Here is a 17,254-nt window from a genome sequence, read left to right as displayed (position 1 = left end):
TGCTGCATAAATAAAACAGCTAATGGCTGTTCTGATTTCATCTGTTTCCCGGCAGTTCAGCTGCATCTGGGTTTCTCTAGGAGAAGCACCATCCTGACTGCCGCACACATACCACAGCAGAACAGGGTGCCCTGCTGCTCACAGCATTCACACCTCCTCCTACACATGTGCATGGACCCAGGCTGATGCTGTCATGTAGATAGGGTGTATCTAGAAATCTCTTTTCCAAGGCTTCCCCTCCCCACCCCCAGCCTTTTTTGTAGGAAAATTAGTGAAGAAACTGGAACCATATCTTCCACAAACAAAAGATTTCCTAATTAGTGGCTGGGGCAATGAAAGTTGCATGTGGAATCAGCAGCTCTCAGTGAAGCTAGGCTTTTTCAATAAATCATTTATTCATTAAAATGCTCTACCACAGTTTTTCTGAATTACTAGTAAATTCAGAAAAAGTATGCAAATAATTTCAGCCACAGGAAAGAAAAAAAAATAAAACAGTTCTCATGCTTCTTATTTAATAATCCTGTTGCTAAGACAACCATGTAGCATGATATGCCCTTCTCCAGGCAATGAAACCCTGGAAATTGTCTGAAATCATACTCCTACTACTAGGAAGCCTATTTCAAGGAGGGTAATCTCCTTGTGATGCTCTGCTTTGTTTCAGGACTTGAAATAATCCACTGATTCTCTACCCTGCAGTGAGGATAGGATATTATAGGCTCTAGGCTCAAATCCTTGTCTGAATCAGAAGCAGAGTGAATTGGAGTGTAGATTTTTTTTCTCTGAGGAGGCTGTTTTGAGGACCAGACTTGAGGTTCACTCTGTTTTGTGAATCCTAAGATTTGTTTCTCTTAATTATTGGGACTGCTTCAAACAAAAAAGACTGATAGCAACCCTTCCAAACACTGCTTAGCAGCAGAATAGGCAGGAGCTACTCTGCTGAAGTGACACCTAAAACGTCTTCTCTGAGAAAGCTGCCAGGCATAGGGTCCCCAAATTCCCTGCCTCTGAATTACTGGCCAAATGAAGAACTGAAAGCTGTTTGTGCAGATTTTCTCTGAAGCTCATGGTGTTTTGGATCATTTAAAAAGCAAGTCATTTATGTGTTTGTTTTGGTTTGATGTAAGTTCTTTCACATTCAATTTAAAATACAACATAAAAACATGGTGTGAGGTTTATTTTCCATTTCAATAAGGAAAGAATATGAAAATACTTAATTCTTAGTCAAATAAACATAAATATTTTTATATTGGTCTGAACATCAAAGAAACAAACAGAAAAGCCGATTTTCTGTTCTCGAGCCAAGATTTCTGTGCTTTCCTTTTTTCCTCCATTGTTCTTTTTTTACATTTGCATTCTGTCTGGTATCACATAACAGACATCAGGTATTGAAGAACATTGAGAATTATTTCAGCTGCAATATTACTCATGCTTCTCATTCTCCTCAAAGTATTAATAAGACTTGTGCCTGTATTTTCCTACTTGTGTGAGCTCTGCATACAGGCCCTCTTTTTTGTGCTCTTTCAACTGCAGTTATTGTCAATGTTTGTGCAAGATGCCTGTGCAGGAAATACAGCGCTCCCAGGGATTCAAGGCTTTGTATGGTGCCTGCTTTCCACATATTTAGACATCCACTGCCTACCTCCTGAAGCTCTCATGCGGCTTATTCCTGGTGGTTTAATACTACCTTGATACTGGGATTTTTCCCAATGTTGGTACTGTGAAGGATGGAGGAGGATAAGTCCTATTGCTGTTCGGCTGCTGCTAGCATGGGCCATCTGGGCTGATGGAGGAATGACAGCCTGTGTGCCTTGTGTCTGAGGAGCTGAAGCAGGTGACTAGTAGCTCAGGGTTATGAAGAGTTTGAATTGAGTGGTAGCAATCAAGGCAAGAAGAGTTCAACAGCTAAATTAAGTCTGTTTTATCACAAACATGCAGAGCAGAAAATCATCCAGCGCAAGACAGACAGATGAAGATGCAATTGGGGCAAACTTTCAGACTTACAAGTTCGTGCAATTACTTGCATAGATGAGAAACAGAGAAGGAGGCAAGAATTAGCTTTGTCTGGCTGAGGATCAAGAACGATGGAAAAAAAACCCTAAACAATAACTTTTGAATTTGTTTCAAGCTCTAGCAGCCTGGAGGGATCCTAATACTGACTGAAGTCCAAAAGCCCACCTGATGAATTCTGCTTGAAACATTAGACCCCTATAACACTTCTACCAAATTTAGGAAAAACAAACAAACAAACAAACTGAATCTTTGGTATATCAGTCATGCTTTCTGTCAGCAGTTATATAGAACTGCTCCCTGAAATACATTTTCTTTTATAGCAGACCTTAACCTTAAATGTGTCAAGAAGAAGAAATTAAGAAACAAGTCCACAGCCTCATCTATATCAATGTCAGCAAACAGTCCCCTTTAGGTGGGAGCTGCATGCACTGTGGAGGGCAAATATACTTCTAAAGTAATTGCCTTGCTACTTTTAATGTTTCCTTCAAGCAGCCATCCACACAGATTGAACTATCTGAATGTCTACTGAATGAACTACCTGGAGAAAAGACACCCAAGTTCTTGCACTTCCATTCCCACATGGGAGTCTGGAGGCTGAATGAGGGGCAAGGGAAGGAAGGATCCTGCTTTGGCTGGGGAAATTTTCATGGCAGCCTGTGATGAATGGAGACATGAGCTAGGCCTCTTAGATCGGGATATCTAAACAAAAGGCTAAAAAAAAAATTCAAAAGAAAATAAACTTTGAACAAGTATATCTTATCATTAGCAGACAATTCAAAATGTTTTAGATAAATCTTTTCAGATTGATCTGCTAGAAGACACACTTCATATTGAATATTTGCATCCATTAAAATGAAAACACTTATAATTCTAAATTGTCCCTGCTCTGTGTGTGTGTAGAGACACATATTTTAATTTTAAAACTGTTTTCAAATTCAACAAAATGCCTGAAGAACTGGGAATCATGAGCTGGTGGCTGCAGTCTATTTGTTTGCTGGGAATGGAAATTCCTATTCTTTCAAGAGAGTAAACCCTCAGATCAAAACATCTTAACTTATCTAAAGATGAGTGGGACTTGCTGAAGCCCTGTGCTTTCTACAGCTGAAAAAAAAGCTGAAAGCATTGCAAATTAGCTAGCTCATACAGCCCTTGACCAGGTGGTTCTTTCCCCTCCACATCACAAGATCATGGAGTTATGTTGTCAGTTGCTGCTGAACTGTGAACAGAGACAAACAGTGTGGAACGGGAAGTGATGTGATAAAGCCCATTTATATGTGATATTATCTTACTAACAAATGAGACACAAGTTAATAGATTACAAAGTGGCCAAAGTGGCTGTGGATGGTATTTTTTACTTACAAAGGTATATTAGCCTTTGCCACATTGATGCTCTTCTCCACTTGGGATAAAAAAAAAAAAAAAAAACAACCCAGTATTGTAATTGTGGAAAAACTGCCTGTTTAGGGAGAACTCTTAGAGATCTCAAAAATCTGTGTAGGAGCTTCAGCCATAGCTGTTACCAGTTTTACTCACTACTCTCAGATATATGAAAAGGCTTTTGTTGCGACCAGTATTTGGCCAAGTAATAAAGCAACTGTATTTGTCATCTATCAAGGAGACAAAGGAGGTCAAATACTAGAACAGAGAGGATGAGAGATGTGAAAAAGAAGGCTAGGGAGGGAAAAGAAGAGAAGGAATTTGGGATGGGGGGTATAAAAGAGGAAGAAGGAAAATAAGACTAATTTGGAAAAGAAGGAAGCTTGAGAGATGCCTTTTTGGGCATCCCTTTGCATAAGAGTAAAAGGAGGGGAAAGGAGACACAAAGAACTCAGATGCTTTTTGGGAGGAAAACTGAGAGCCTGGAAGCTTGGAAACTACTGGTCCACAATGCCTCTTGTAGCAGTGCTGCGGTCTTTCCTAAAACCTGAGACATATAACGCCTCAGCCTAGTCTAGCGTTACTTCTTTTGGGAACTGGCAGGACAGCAACAGCTAATAGTAAGTGTTTAATATTTGTAATGCTGTCTGAAGTGTTGTGATTAATATGTAATCCAACATTTGAGCCCTGTCCAAACACAAATAAACTGTGGCGATGCGAAAATAACACCCATGAGCTTTCTTCAGATCATGCATTACTATATTTTGTGCACTGTTTCATGCTGATGTGGAGTTGCATTTTAGAATGAATTCCAGAAGGAATATGGTAATATGCCACGACCATGAATTTCGTTAAAGATTTGTTGGAAATCACATGAAGAGGCAATGTCAGCTGGCAAATCAACTCTGCAGTGTTCTCAGGCTTAACCTTTATCCTGTAAACCATATGCTTCTCCATGTGCTTAGTTTTATCAGCTAATGTTTCAGACACTGGCTGATATAAGATCCATGGTCTACTAATTTTCAGTGGCCCTCTAACTTGTTGGGTTTTTCAGAAGTGCTATGGCCCCTTAAGTACTTTCAGGTGCTGAATCATGGCTCAGATGTACTACAAGCTCAAAAGCAAATTTTTGCTTCTTGTTAGCCTCTACTTAACATCATGCAATGGAAAAGTCTTCATTTTTTCTAGGAACACTAGAAAAAGGAGTGTCCATGCTGAAGGAGAAAAGTCAACATTGGATGGTTATAGAAACAATGTTTAAAGAAGTTCTAAGTACAGTCCCAACACTGGTTAATCATAAAATCTTTGACATCTCTACTCTTGTAAATGGGGTGGCTTTGTAAATTCATCTTATTCATGACAGGTAGATAACTGGATACTTAATCTTGATTAATATGGACTAAATTCAAATGTCAATTGACATCACAGAATATCAGAAATCCAACTTGCAGGAAATTTTTCATTGGAGAACAGGTTACCTTTCCAGATAAACATTTTTCAGTTGGTTGGTGTTTTTTTGTTTGTTTTTTTTGTTTGTTTGGTTTTTTTTGTTTGTGTTTTTTTTTTTTTTTTTTAATGGCAAATAGACATCTGTTTTTACATCCTTTGGGGTTCCAGGAATCTAAGAGTGAATCACTTATTGCATGGATAGATTGGGTTACTTTGATCCCAAAAGGATTCCGGTCAACAAATCGACAGTGAAAACAGCAGCATTGTTTTGAAACAGCCATGACAGCAATAGCAACAAAATTCAGCTATTCTCTCACCCTGAACTGTGAAGTCAGTGAAAGAGTCATTCCCAGACAGTGAGGGTAATAATAATCTAGTTGAGGTAAAAAACAGTTGCTCTGGGTCATTCCCTCTCCATATCTACACATCTTCTTGCCAGAATCCCACAGTGGTAGGGTTGTTCTTTGTGTCAATAGCACATGATTGAGTGATACGTATGCTTATTTCAGTATGTTGTTTTCCAATTAAGTATATGTGTAGCACACAAAAGAAACATACTGCATACACATACACACACAAGTGAATAAACGATATTATGAAATGAAGACTTTCATGAAACTGGTTTTAGTTAGAGAAAAATGAAGCTTTTAACCATAACCAATGCTTCAAGCTATTCCAGAAATAATCCAAGAGAAATGAAATGAGATGAGGTACATGAAAGCTTCTGGGTTTGCAATAGTAACAGCTGTGTCTAGAGAACCTGGTCAAGGGGGTTTGTTATTCAAATATGTCTGATTTAAATAGCATTTTCAATTCAAGCATACATCTCTGTCCATTAAAACAAAGAAAAAATCCAGGGCTAAGCACACAGGACAAACACCATATGATCTTCAATAAACAGCCTTATAATCAAACACCATGTAATTAGTGCAAGAACTGAATGCCAAAAATATGTTGTGATTCCACGAAATGTACCCTTAAGGATTTGTGAAAAAGAATGGATATTCTAGGACCTGTGCCCATTTATCCCATTCTGTTCCACATGAAAGAAATTATATTAAATCAACTGAATATCTGGAAAGAATTAAATCATCATCTCTCATTGGCAAGCCTAAAGGAAAAATTCACAAGAAAGCACAGTTTTATATAATAAAAGTTCTCATGTTTCATGGAGTAAAAGGGAAAAAAATAACTGCCAAAGGGAAAGTTTTTGTTGCCTTTGGTTATTCTTCTTCTTAGACAATATATTGTGGAGCTCTCCTATGCTCCCTTTTCTTATCTTTATTCAATGATCTAAAGTTGCAGACATAATACTCAGAGTTATTTAAATTAAAACATTTCAAACTCTATCGCAGAAAGTCCTACAGGAACAAACTTTTCTCTCTAGCAGCTGATACAGTGACAGTCATTGGCACTATACAGTAGCAACCAAAACAGTCTGGTTCCCTCAGCAGGATTCTTTTTAATGATAGAAATGTCTGGCTTTTTTACTGCCCTCGAGTTCTGTTTAAAGTAGCATGTGGGCCAAAATCAGCCTTTGTTAATGGTGTTTCAGAGGTGTAAATGAAAGCAAGGACTTTCTCCAGCAGATCAAGCTCACCATGGGCTCCAAATGATTTACCTCAGAGATGGCTTTAGTTCAGTAATGGAGTTTTACAAGTCAGGCTGCACTGTTCTTTAATTTATATTTAGTTTTGGCATATCATGCTTGCGTATTAGCTATCATTAAACAACCATAAAATGTTCAGGACTCAACTTTCATTTAGTCCGCACTCTGACGTGAAAATCTGGTGATTTTCACTAGCTGAGGCTGTGTCCCTCAGACTTTACTAAGGAGAAGAGATAATCTATGAATACTAGACATTACAAATGAGATGCGCATTTACAGGTCTGCATAATACAGATAAACTGAAGTTTCTGTTTTCCTTCCAGAAGATGATCGTGTGAGCAACTGGTGGTTCAGCATGTTATTTATGGCTTTAGAAGCAACATCCGTTCTTGGGTGTCCTCTTACGTCTCAGGTCATTCTTCAGTAGGTCTTAGTCCGTCCCTCACTCTCTTCCATGCCCTGCTGATCTCCCATTACTCATTTTCCTTAGACAAAACAATTTATTCACACTACTTGATCTTTAGCCTCTGTGGTGAGGATTCCCCAGTCTCCTGCTGAAGGCTATATTAAAGAAAGTAGAATTTGGAATGGGAAAACATAGAGCTTACTCTTTTTCTTCTGTAATTCTCCACAATGCTATCTATATGCCTTCCTAACTGCTATTAAATTCTCCCCCATTCTTCTTTTGGACCCCTCCTGCTTCCTGCTGTGGTCTGAATTTTGTGACTATATGCTATACTGTTTCCTATGCCTGAACAATTATTCCTATGCATGGTTTTTGTCAATATCGTTATAAAACTCAGTTATTAGAAACTCTTACTTCTGGTCTCTGGTATAGCAATTCCTATTTTTTTCCTTCTCTATCCTCACACGTGATCATTTAGACACACTTCATTACTTAAAAATGTACAGTTTCAAATCATCTTCTTTGCCTATCATTTTGACCACATGAGGCTATATCTGAACATTTCCACTTATTCCCTTTTCCCAGCTGATGAAATTCAAGCTTCTGATCTTTGTGTAGGACTTGTTCATTTGGAGGAAAAATCTCAGTTACTTGCTATCACATAATCCAATTCATATATTTCTGTGATTTTACACTAAAATTACCAAAGGCTTTTCACTGTCATTGAACAGTTGCTCCAGAATCTATTGCTCTTACAGTCAGAAAACTTTTAAGTTCCCACCTGAATTTATATGTGGCTGATGTAGGCCTTTTTGCCATGGTGCCAGCAGATTTTTTTTCCCCAGTTACTTACAGTGATCCAACTGACTACCAAAAGGAATCAGCAAAATAACTGTGGACATCTGGGCAAACAGCACTATAATCACCACGTTGCTCATCAAAGGACAGAAACAGAAAGAAAGCATCATTTATACAATGAAATTTAACACTGTTTCCCATGTGCTTGGATGGAGCATTTTCCTCTGCACCAGAGCTGGAGTAATTCCCTCAGTCTAAAGCTGGATGAATCTGGATTAATCTGGGTTTCCTGACTTCAGGAAACGTGCACAAGTTGAAACCTCCCCATGAATGATTCCTTCACATATTCATCAGCACAGTTTTGTGTGAAAACAGGACATTAGCACACCGAGACACACTACAGCTGCAGTTACTTTGAACCCTAAAACTTTCCTTTTCCCTTCTCTGTCTCATCCAGTGCTTGTGTATTTTCCTAACACTTGCTTAGATCTGGTGCTTAAGTTTTGGTTTATCTCTTCCGGATGATATACAGTGGGGAAATTCCACTCAACAAAGAATTTTACCTGTATTTTAGCTATACTGGCTGTGCTAGATAAAAGGTCTTTCATCAGCCAACTCTGATCCTGTTTCTGTTAATGGCAACACAGAGATGACAGAGCTCATGGAATAGAGACCACACGATAACTTGTTGCAGATGGTGAGCTGAGCAAATGCTGATTGCAGTTTAACTTTAAGCAGCGAGAGTCAATGACACGTTGTGCAGGCAGTGAAGCAAAACAAACAAACAAAACCCTCTAAAAGACAATCCTGCAAATCAGAAGTTTTATGGCCATTTGATTACACTGTCTTGAGGTTTAGTGAAGCTACCAGGATCTGTCTGTGTGAGTCTGTGTGTGTATGCGTGTGTGTGCATAAATTAGAAAAATACTTTTGGAAAACAACTCATACATTTCAAATAGAAACTGAAAAGAAAAGTTTTAATACTACAGTTCAACCAAAACTAATCATAAAGTATTAATTTAAGTATTTTTCTTGGATGTTTGCCTTTAAAAATATAACTAATGTCTGGCCTTTAAAATGGTAAAGAAATTCATATGTCGCTCTTCAACCAAGGATAGTTTCCTTTATTGTCATGTTAATAGCAATCTGCACTTTTCCTGAACTGCTATCTGGGCTGATATTTTCTGCAAACTAAAAGTTTTTTAAAAATGTTTTCCAAATATTTAATTGATAAAAATAGAAGTCTGGCTAACATTGTATTTCATTCTTGTTTACAGCCACATTATTTTATAGATAATTGATAAATCACCATGGTAATTCTAACAGCTAAAGAAAATTAATATTTTTCCTTAAAGCCTATGAGAAAAATCTAGATTCGCACATTCTTTGTGCATTAGTGTCCCAAAGGACATGTTACCAAGTCTACTCAGAAATGAAACAGTTTAAAGCAGAAATTAAAAAAAAAAAAACAACAGAAATATTGGCAGAAGAATGGTGCGTCTCTTATTTACAGTGCCATAGGTCCTGGAGTCAGGCTGTCGTTAGCTATGGCACAGGCCAGCTGTCTGTCTCACTCTGTGTGACTAGCTCAGGCACTTCTGCCCCATGTTCCTGACTGCAGCATCCACCTCCCACTCTCTCCACTGAGTGCCACGGTTCCTCCTGTACCTCTCAATTGTGCCAGTTGAAGCTGGCTGGTTGCTGTCAACTGCAACCAGGCTTCCAAAAGCTGAAGAGAGCCTGTAATGCTGTGTTGTAGTTGGGATTGGATCATCTAACAGGACCCATACTCTGTCAGAAGCTCTACTGGAAAATACATCTTTGGTTTTAGCCTGGTTGGTCCCCCATCAGACGATCTAGTGCTGGTGTGGGTACAGCTATTGTATCACTCAAGCCACCTGCATGCATCTGTGAAGCAGGATAGTCTTTCCTCTGTCACATGAACTAACCTGCAAATGCTGTCTTTTGCTAGGAGGAGCAGTAAGGAGGGCTACTAAAGCTGGTGTACCTTCTCCCTCTTCCCACTCCTGGCACCATAAGTCATCCCATGGGCCATGGTGGTGAAGCTGCTCCCCTCCTCTACAACTTGTCTAAAACTCTTTGTGCTCTTCCTGCTACTGCGGAGCAAGCCTGGACCATGGTTGGTTTTTTTTTTTTTTAATCAAATATTTCAAAGTCAGAAACTGCTAGTTAACAGAAAAGAAAACTTCAAATAGAATGGAGACTGTTATGAAAAAGAAAAATGACTTTTGCTAAAAAACCCCAACAACTTACTCTATGAAAACATATGTAATTTCAAAAAATCATTTCCATGTTATTAAAGTAATGGGAAGAAAACAAATTGTAGACAGTCAGTTGGACTGGTGATAGCAATCCTGCTGAAGTTCAGCTCAGATCTGGATATAGTGACAGATCTATTTTGCTACAATCACTTTCAACTATATCACCTGCAGCTCTATTTTACAATGTATATACTTCAATTAAATTAATTAGAAAAAAAAATCTGCCTTGCAGGCCAGCATATTTTAAAAACCCTACAAGTAGGGTTACAATTTTAATATTTTTTAAAATCCCATGAAATATATTCCAATACTACATATATTTTATTCCTGGCTTTTGGAATGCAATAACAATAATTTAAAAAAAAGTTAAAATAACTTTTAAGATGAAAATCCTTTTTTTTTTTTGTTTGAAAACATGTCTCTAAAGATAGTTGGGGAAGAAAAAGAGAGCTGTTTTACTGTTTGTACCCCAGCTTTATAATAAGCATTTTTCCAGTTTTCTTCTTCCAGGGTTAGACACTGTTATATTCAGTCCTTGATTCCACAAAAGATTAAGAGAATGAATATGTTTCCCAAATATCACAGCAGAGCAATGTAGGTTAATGTCAGTAAAGCTTCCCTTGAGATCAATACTCTCAGAGCCACTAACTTAGCTACTGCTAAAAGAAACAATCAAAAAGAGACAAGGCATAAATGCCATTGAAGGATGCAACTGATATGATAACGTGAATGACAACTGCATGTCTGACACATTGGTGCTTGAGCAAAGTATGATAATGACCAGTTTATATACACTGCATTAATAATTTCCAGATTATGTTATGCAGGTTAGAGTAATTATGACTTCTTTGGATCACTGTAGGTGAGAATTACTTGCTAGTGAGTTGTATTAACATTGTAAAATTTAAGATACTACAAGTAATTAATATTCATGTATTTTGTAACAAATTCATTGAAAGCAGAGATCATTTTTATGTTACAACTGTAGGATTACATGAAGGCATTCAAATACAAACAATCATGCTATCCTCTTTACAAGCATCTTTTGAACATTTTAGAAGCATATGTAGAGGGTATAAAACACTGCAATATACACAGTACAAAATGCAAACCTAAGAACCTATGTACAATTTCATATTCAAACATCATAGGAAACTGAATAAAATTTACCCTAATGAGAAAACCAACTTTGATTCATGTCCTCAATTTCAAATTTACTCAGGACATTGAGGACACTGTGACCCTCATTATGCTACATAGAATTTTTTACAGTCTCTATCCACGAAATAAGTATAGGATAATAGTCTTCACCATTTCTTTTGAATAAATGGGTATGTCAACATACAATATATAATACAAAGCCTGTGCTCAGTGAATTGCAAATCCTTGTCTTATTGAACCTTGTTTCTGGTTTATTTTTCCATCCCAAGGAAAACATCATACATCTTTTAGCGATAAACGTGATAACCCAGCTCTGAACTGTACTTGTCTAGCTAAGCAAAAACACTCTGAAGTTTTCCATCTCTGGGGCCAGGAACTGTGTTTTCCTGAAAGGGTCTAACACCAACCAGTCCACAGGCTGGGCTGGAACAGCAGACAATAGTTCTGGATGTTAATAAAAACCGTTCTGCCACACCACATGCTTGCATACTCAGCAGTGCTATCTTATGTTCAACTATGATTAAAGAAAGAACAGAGATTCCTTTCCCAACTCCTTCTCAAAACTGATGCAAATTATACCTCTTAAACAGCAAACTGTAAATTTGGTTTCAGAAGAATGGCAGTCTGTCTAATGTGAGTGGAATATAACCCAAGTATGTGAGTCTGAAGCTCTGACTCCCGTCTTTGGCCTCAGTGGGAATTCCTGACACTGCCTTCATTAACAAGCTACAGTATAAACTGGATATATAACATAACTGATAGACCAATGAAGTGCAAAATGCACATTTGTTTTCACCCAATTAATTTCAAAAGTATGAAAGGATTAGTAACAAGGTAGAAAAAACCTGACCCATTATGATTTCTCCAGCAAATCTTCAGAAAATACATCTCTCTGTCTCTCCTCTGCACTTTTACATGGAACAAAGAAAAATGTTCTCTTAAGCGCCAACCTCAACTTAGATTGTATTTCAGTATTACCTACCAGTTGTGTCCAAACTGAAATTACTAAATATCCTGAGAAAAATATATTCTCTTGAGACTTTTGAATCAAATAAAAAGAAGTGGTACAAGGAATATGATTTTTTATAAAGGCTATTTCAGACCTGGTTTAGCAGAATTTGAATTAACAGAGTTCTCTGATTTTCTAAGTGCTTTTCTAAGCTAACCATATGGTTTATTCGTATGTAATATATAGCAATAATCTGACAAGCTTTTCATCTGCTTGAAAATTTATAACATACAGAAAGAGTGAACAGCACGCTGTGATAGATTTAACTTATGGACTGATTATACAAACAAATGTTAGAGAGGTAAAATTGGAAATGTGTTTAAGGAAGATCTTTGATTTTTACAGTACAGTCATGCCAGCAAGTCTGGCTAAAGATGATTAAAAGTAATAACTTCTGGATCACGCTCATAGTTTGCAACAAAGTTTAATAATTTCAGAAGCAGATATTGCAGGTTCTAAATCGTCCTTTCTAAAAGAAAAGTGGGAGCCATCCATTCCTGTCGGTTTAACTATGGATTTGTTGTTTGATTTTGTAAATGTGCATGGCCCCTGTTAAAGCTAATGTTTTATTCTTGACAGCTAAGAAATTCCAGGTATATTGAATGCAATGATGAATCAGAGTCTAAATAGATATGGACGTTACATATGCAAGAAAACAATGTTCTGTGTTCTTTTTTAGAAAAGAATCATAGTTTGGTAGACCAGACTGCATGAAAATATTCTGAGATGTCAGCTAGCAACCAATATTATAATATTAATGCTGGATATATAATCCAGCATACATCTGACAAATTTTAAATAGTGTTATTTTTTTTCTAGAAGATTTTTTTTTTTAAAAAAAATGCGGCTGGACAGGCAGTACAAAAGAGCAAAAATTAGTATTTGAATGACAGGAAAAAAGTCTTATACTACAAGACCAGACACTTTAATCTGCGTACATCAACCATGGAATTAAGATGTGAAAATAAAAGTAACTTTAAAGGAAAAGAGTAACAGCTTCTAAGGGTATGTGAATTGAAAGGGAATTCACCATCAAGAACTGAAAATCAGGCAAACTGAGGTGAGAAATAAGGCACTTGAGTTGATCCATATGTAATGGAGTTTTAGTTATTTCTGTGACTCATTAAAGAGCTTTTTTCCTTCCTTGCATTCACTGTTTATGCAGAAATAATTAAACCTAAACAAGACTTTACTAGTAAAAACAATTGTAGCTGTCTCACATTTTCTGTTTAACTCTCTTTTTCCTCCTGTTTATGGTGATTTGCACAAGGGATGGAACAGTTGGAGCACTCTAAATCCTTCTTTTGTACTTTGTTTAACTTTGATGAGCAAAATGGAAATGCTAATCCCTTCTGCAGACACATGATTTCCTTCCTTTCTCCTCTTTGAGACATTTGGTTTTTTGTTCTCTGGCCTTTGTTCCCTAGTCCCAGCGAGGTTCGTATGATGCACTCCTTTTCCCAGGGTCCTAGGGTGAACGAGGTTCCACAATCCAGCAATTCATGAAATGCAAGTGATACTGAGGCAGGCAAGGGATGTATCAAAGCAGCTTCCTACCTCTTCATCCTCTCACTATGCCTTTAGAACAAACAAACAAACAGAAAGAAAAGTAGGGGCGTTCAGCAACTCAGAAGGAAACACTCTAAAATACTTGCTTGAATTTTAGCCCTGAAATTGATTGTAGCTAACTTCAGTGAATCCAGGATTTCACACAGTGGTTTCTCTTTGTTCAATATAATTCTGACCACATATTTAACATTGGAAAATAAATAATAAATAACGATTCAGTAAATAATAACGTCACCCACCCAGAACAAGCTGAGAAAAACATTTGTTTGGACATGACGAAGACTCTCTGGTACAGTGTATAACATTCATGAAAATGTTGGGGGATTCTAGCATTAAAGGCCTGAGGGAAATAGGTTGTCAAAGAAGATGGATCCAGGTGCAAAAAGGGAAAGCTCTTTGCTATGTGCCTTAGTAAAGTTCTTCATGAACATTCAGTGGACATAGTTTGGAGTGCTAAATACCACTTTTATTTAGAAAACTAAAAACTATCCAACTGGATTAGGTTGAGGTACATATATGCAGGTTAGAGGGTATTGGTTGAAAAACCATATTTTAAATTCTAAAATAAAATTTTTACAAGTTCACAGTAATAGGTGTTTTTCCAAATAGTTTAGAATGTCTGTAGAAGGAGTTACATCTACTTTGCGGTCTTTTCTCTACAGTAAAGTCAAAGGAAACAAGCATTCATTGTGGGCATTTTATTAATAAAGGGTACATGTGTGCCACCAAATAATCTGAAACCTGACTTAAATAGATAACAGTTTATAGTCATTTAAAAAGGAGCAAAAATTTCAAAAATTAAATAGTATATATAAATCAGTAACCAAAGTGACACAATGTATGACATTTTATTACTTCAACTATGAATCCTCTCCCAGTATATGAAAAATAAACTACATATTATACAGGGCTTTTAGGGAAAAACCACAAGCCTTCTTTTTCTAGAAATGACCCTTGCATAGGTTTAAATATATAAGGAATCTGCCAAAAATATCAAATTTAAACTGTAAGACCAATGTTTTCTATACCCACTGAAGTGACATTGTCATAACAGCTTTATTTGGAATAGATGGCTCTTGCCTCTGCTTGGTGAGCCTATCCTATAGCCTTTGGCTTACACTCAGTGCTTTATACTAAGACAACCTGACTATTTTTTGCCACCTTCTTTTGTAAGTGCCCCACATTCGCTTTGTCACACTAACATTAATGTTAACAAGCTAATGCTAATATTAACATGCTAATGTTACCTGCATTTTGGTCATGAGACATAGCATATCTTGAGAAATGAATACTTACAGATCTCCCACATATGACCAAAACACAATTGTCCCCATCACATAATGCAAGTGATCCCATTTTGTTCATATGGCAGATGCACTTCTGGTCACAGAATGTGGAAAAAGAGTTGGAGGAAACCCAGTGCATCTTTTTAAGGGACTGTGTAGCCTAAGCAGCTGAACTTAACTGTCACCAGTACTGGAACACTCATGTATTTCCTCTCCCTTATGTAGACTGGTCCTTGGCCCAGGAGAAGGTGATTTTTCATTTTGTTATTATTGTTTTATATGAAAATACATCAACATCTTCATTTATTGCTCTTACTCTATAGTTTCAGACCAGGAGCATCTTTTAGCCAGGTGCCAAGTAGAAACAACCAAATGAATGACTCATTTTGGGACTCTTCCATCACTCCTTCCAAAACTGGATATCATCTTGCCCTCCTTGTTAAAAATCAGCACTAGAACTTTCCAGATCTGATGCCGCAGACTAAAGACCTGTACTTCTGTTCAGGCTGACAGACTGAGAGGGTGCCGAGAGGGAAACTTAGTACCATACACAAATTCTTTCTGAAGGTCAGACAGGATTTTTCATTTTATGGCAAAGCTTGTATTTTTCCCACACATTCTTTCTTATCACAAGTTCCTGGGGATGAATCTGTGAGGCCCAAAAGAAAACAAAATAAAGAAAAAATTATATTTATATCAAATGGATGCTGACAGTCTGAATCAAAGGCTCAGTGCTTTATAATCAAGGTTTTGGAAAAACAAGAATAGGACAACCCTGAGGCTTTGGCACTGAGTTCAAGAACACAGTTAGGAGTCATTGCACCTCCAAGAACTGGGAGAACTGAAATGGAAACAAAGCCCTCTCAAAAAACAAGGGAATAAATTAATTCATTTAGCACTGCCAGCAATTATACAATGGGAATGCATTTCAGCTAGGAATGTGTTAGGCAATGACCACAGCTGGATATGCTTCCAGCTGAAATCATGCTCCAAAAACCACTGAATGTGATGGAACTCTCCATTAACTTTAGTGAGCTTTTAATCAAGCCCAAGTTAGTAAGTCAGACAGCAAGATTTAGAGACAACTGGGGAAGTTTGCAAGACATTACTTAAACTGCACAAGGCCAAAGGATCTGGAAAAAAACCAAGTGTCAGTGAAGGGACTAATTAGAGGACATGAAAAGCTCACTTCCAAATGTCCTTTAGTCAGACTCAGGAATTTCATTATCTTCTGTGATAACAGGATTCAGAAAGCACAAGGCAGTGATCTGAATCAGTTCCTAGCTCAAGCACAGATTTTCTGTGAGCTTTTTTAAATGCTTGTCTTTCTGCTCAGCAACATCACAAGGGCTATATGTAGTCTTTCTTCTCCTTTGCTTTTAATGGCATAATATTCTTGAACTGCATAAATGTTGGGTCTCTTGGGTTTCTAGCTAGTTTAGGGTTGCTAGCATCAGGACTTCTAGCATCCAAGCTGGAACAAAATACCAAACATTAATTCCAGCATCAACTAAGGCGTGTCCTCTACAGATACACCATTCAATCTCCAAGTTCTGGTTCCTTAAAGCATTGAGACAAACAAAATTGTTTTCTTTGTCTGAAAGCTATTGGCAAAGTTTGTGTGCTGTATGAAACATCATGCTCATAAGCTTGTAAAATGTTTTGTATAAAATATATCCTTTTTCAGATAAGTTTCCATAGCTCTAACAAAAAATAGAAGCAATATCGATGTTTGTAAGTTAATATTTGCCTTCAATTAATTTTACTTGCTTATTTTTTCTGGAAAACAAGACCAGCAAAGCATATTGTAGTCTGACAGGAATACAGTAAGCCACTAAAATCAAGATTAAGTTAAGATACAGAGCCAAACTGGTTTGAACTTCATTGGTCTTAATAAAACAAAAAAAGCAAACCTACAGAGCAAAAGACACAAAAGTTTCAGACTCTAGGTCACAGTACATCTAAATCAACTTAGCTGTGTAAGAATGAAGAAAAAACATTAATATAGTTATGAAGAATTTATTGTAGATAAGAATTTTCCTTCGATAAAGAATACAAGATTGGGGTCCTTTGTACAAGTGAAATCAATGAACACTGGGCCTGTGTAGAAAGAATACATTTTGTAAATGAAGACGATAAATTGGGAGTGAGGACTTAGAAGAGTAAATCTAAAATGACCAAGGACAGCAGCAAATAAAATACTTAAATGTGAAATAATGTTAATTACTTCAGCACATGAAGCAGCATAAGAATTACCAGTAGCAGTAAGAAAGTGAAATGCATTTTATTGCAGAAAAT

This window comes from Nipponia nippon, unplaced genomic scaffold (genome assembly GCF_047370975.1).
Source record: "Nipponia nippon isolate SJK-2023a ecotype South Korea unplaced genomic scaffold, ASM4737097v1 scaffold_3, whole genome shotgun sequence".
Taxonomy (NCBI): domain Eukaryota; kingdom Metazoa; phylum Chordata; class Aves; order Pelecaniformes; family Threskiornithidae; genus Nipponia; species Nipponia nippon.
This window is presented reverse-complemented; position numbering follows the sequence as displayed.